Genomic DNA, 3,906 nt, shown 5'->3' with positions numbered 1-3,906 from the left:
TGACCTGATATTAGCTTTGCCACTCCTATGGGTCTCAGGCCTTGGTCCTTGGCATGGCCATGCCCATGTCAACAACACACATTCACTCAGGACTCCACCTGGTCTTTGCACATTCCCTCAGGGCTTCCTCAGCTCTCCACTGGGAAATGGCACTTAGAGATCCTGGTTCCGATGCTCATTGCTGCTGAGATTTGCCACCATTTCTAGGTCTAAAATCATGTTTATGCCGACAAAGCACAAGCATATGCAGAGAAGTATCGTGTCCATATCCTAAACACAACTCCCCAGAGCATGTTTCCCTCCTTCTCTGCATTCGACCGTAGAAAAAATGTTCTTCCAGGGGAGGTTGTATGCATCTCTACAGATCTATCTAAGTTTGTGTTGATATTAGCAGTGTGCCTGTTTCCGCATGGCCTCAATAACAAAATATGCCTTCTCACTTGGGCTTCTTTAACTTTTCCACTCAAGACTCCTTTCACTTAAGAAACATTTATTGACCCCAGACAAAGAGGTGTATAAAGTAGGAAGGTACACATAGCAAACATTTACTCATAATTAATCATAAGGAAAGTAATTTTCAACAAATATTTTAATATACATATACATTTGATAATAAATCATAAAGTTTTATTTATTAAAAGATTTATTTATTAAAGATGAAGGTCAATTTTCACATCAAAGAGATTATCTGCTTGTTTATCTCTTCACAAAAAAAATCTTGCCTGGATATATGGTGCTACATTCTAAGTAGTAGCAGAATGTAGAACATCTTCAATATTTCCCAGATTTGATCTATGTATTGATTTGATAATCAATGTCCAGAACTCCACTTTGCATAGATATGTGGTACAGTATACTAGAAGTATGTTTAGGGCCGTTTCAGAAATTCTGCTGCAATCCCAAGTGATGTGGGATTCCTCTCTGTATGCTGTGAATAGCATTGGTTAATAAAGAAACTGTCTTGGGCCTGCGCAGGGAATAGAAGTAGGTGGGGAAAACTAAACTGAATGCTGGGAGGAAGGAGGAGGAGTTAGCAAGAAGCCATGTATCCCCTCTAGAGACAGATGCTGGAACTTTAGCTGGTAAGCCACAGCCTCATGGTGATACACAGATTAATAGAAATGGGTTAAATTGATATGTACGAGTTAGCCAATAAGAAGCTAGAGCTAATGGGCTAAGCAGTGATTTAAATAATATGGTTTAAATAATACAGTTTCTGTATGGTTATTTTAGAACTGAGCACCTGGGAACTAACTAGCAGTCTTTACACAACACCCAAGTCAAAATTCAGTCTTTCCTCTAAATGAAACACATCAGCAACCCAAACAGCATTTTAAAATCTAAGCTTCCTAACACAATACAGTACTAAGACGGATTGACTCGCTCAGTACACATGAGAAACAGCGTTAGGAAACCATTAAAGGATCTTCCCTTAGTTAAACCTAGTGACTGTATAAGGAGGGTTTCAGGCGGTGTCTGTTGGTGTTTTCTGGTCTGGTGCCGTGTGTTCACAAAGTCTACAGTGACGTCTCCTGGTGCAGTCCAGCACTGCCCAAACCCCGTGACCTCCTGTACTCTGGAATCTGAATTGATTTATTGGTTGTTGTACTTTTAGAAACTCTTTTCTGTTCCCACAATTTCTGTGATTCTCACACTCAATGAAATGACCCCATGTGGGGTTTTGGAAACTGAGTTCTAGTGATTTGATTTTTATTTATCTCATAGATAAGAGATAATACCTCAATTTAATTTTAGAAATAAATTCCATTGCTATGTAAATTACATTTAATAAATGTAAATTTGAAGTGTACAATATTCAGGCTCATCGAAAAAAGTTGTGTTCTGTCTTTGTTAATTTTTCTAAGTATTTAAAGTGGGAAGATGAGTCTCACTGTCAGAAGCAAGAAGCCTTTGTCTCACTTCCTTTACTGTGAGTTTGGACATCTTCTCAGATTGCTCAGGACAGCTAGCCTTTTGTTTGTTAGCCCATTTGTCTATGATCTTATGGGATCCCCCCATTCCTCTCCCTGTTTCTCTTCCTCTATATATGTGTGCATGGGGTGTCCACATAATTTGTAAACACATGCTTGTGTATGTGTGTAAAAATCAGGATATTAACTCTCCGAAATAAGTTGCTAATTTCCTGCTGTGTTTGTGTCTTTATTTTCAGATAGAAACACTTAATAATTGAAACCACCCAAAGTGTGGAGGAAACCATCCATTTTCATCTAGTTCTTGTGTAGTTTCATTTAGAGAAGAGTTCATTGAAATCTGTTACTTGGCACATATTCTAGTATGCGCTATGACGAATGCATCTGGTTTTATCTTTCTGGCATATAACTCTCCAGGTAACCTAATGCTTCTTATTAAAAAAGTCAATTTTCTCTCACTGATTTAAATATTTATTAAATACTAAATTTGAAATATTTATTAAATACAAAATTTCTTCCATGCAGTTGAGTCTAATTCAGGCTTTCTTAATAGTTTTATTGTTCCGCTTATTAGGGTACCAAAACCCTGCTATTTGATATTTGCAACTTCGTTAGTTAGCTCTGTGTTTTCCTGGCTGTTACCGGTTCATTTGTTATTTCAGATTAACTTCATAGCCAACCTGTTACCTGTAGACAGGAGTGGGAATGAGTGGGAGGCACTTGCTACTTGGCAGATAGGGATCTATGGCGAAAAGTCCCATTTGAGGAGCATTTTGAAGGTTAATTTCTTTGAAGCAGGTGTTGCACTGAGGGGTAATTGGGATAAAGGTCATTTGAGAAGTGGGAACCTGACTGAGACATTAACCTTGATGTTTAGCTTAGCAAGTGAGAAAAACCCGGAGAAGAGAAGTTGGAACGTAACAACCAAAGCAACAGCATACCTTATTGCTTCTGTATGAGCCTAACTCTGTGTGTCCCCACGCCGTTTCTAAAGAAACTGACCTGTTCTGATTTCTGCGTTTCCCATCACCTAAAAGGGCAGGATTGTCTGCCGCCCTTCAAAGACAAGACCCATCTGGCCTGTGTGCACAGAATGGCTAGCCCCTGGCAGTGAAGGCCTGCTGAAAGCCACCTGCTCTTGGACCAGTCAGAGGGAAGTGCTGGGAGAATCACTCAGCATTGGCAGAGTCTGAGCCTTTGGAGTCAATCAGGTCTGGGTTCGAGTCTTCGCATTCCTGCTTCTTAGCTGTGGATCTTGCGGAAGTGGGTTTCCGCATTTGTAGGGAGCATCCTAGTGGTTACCTCATAGCTGCTGGGCTGCTTAACTAGTAAACTCCAGTGTCTCCTCATCTGCTTCTTCTCTTGTTAAGGCGTTGGTGTCACCCTTCTCTGTAAAATACCAACAATGCGCCCTGGAACTGGGATCTAGGCTTCCTCAGCACTGCACGAGTGAAGTAACATATTTAATTTGCATGTCGTTCTGTTTGGAGTTAGAATGTTACCGAGAAAGAAATGTGTTTATTTCTTTGAAAGAACGGTATTTGTAACCAGTCTGGGGAAGGCGGCAGCTGGGACCCTTGCTCCTTTTGAGGGGGAGTTTGCTGGAAAAGTCAAATCAATCCTGAACGATCCGTGGTCTTCCAGGGTGCAGGTGGAGACCTTCGAGCTGGAGTCTCAAGCCAAGTCAGAGGCCGATCTCACTCTTCTGAGATTCAAACGATATAAACCCTTTACTTCAAATTGATGCATGAAAACGCAAGCTAAAACGTTAACGCGTTTTCTTACGCAGCCTGTGAATCTTTGCCAAGCAGGGCCTCTTGGCTCATTCCTGGCACTGCTGTGTGTCAGCATGACCAGGCAGGCCATGAGGAAAGCAGCTCAGGTGAAGTCCTTTTGCTTCCAGCACCAGGGCGGGGAGTGGGGGCGGGAGCGGGGGGGGGGGGGGGGGTGTGGAGGCAGGGAGGGGCAATGTCTA

Source organism: Microtus pennsylvanicus, chromosome 9 (genome assembly GCF_037038515.1).
Source record: "Microtus pennsylvanicus isolate mMicPen1 chromosome 9, mMicPen1.hap1, whole genome shotgun sequence".
NCBI classification, from domain to species: domain Eukaryota; kingdom Metazoa; phylum Chordata; class Mammalia; order Rodentia; family Cricetidae; genus Microtus; species Microtus pennsylvanicus.
This window is presented reverse-complemented; position numbering follows the sequence as displayed.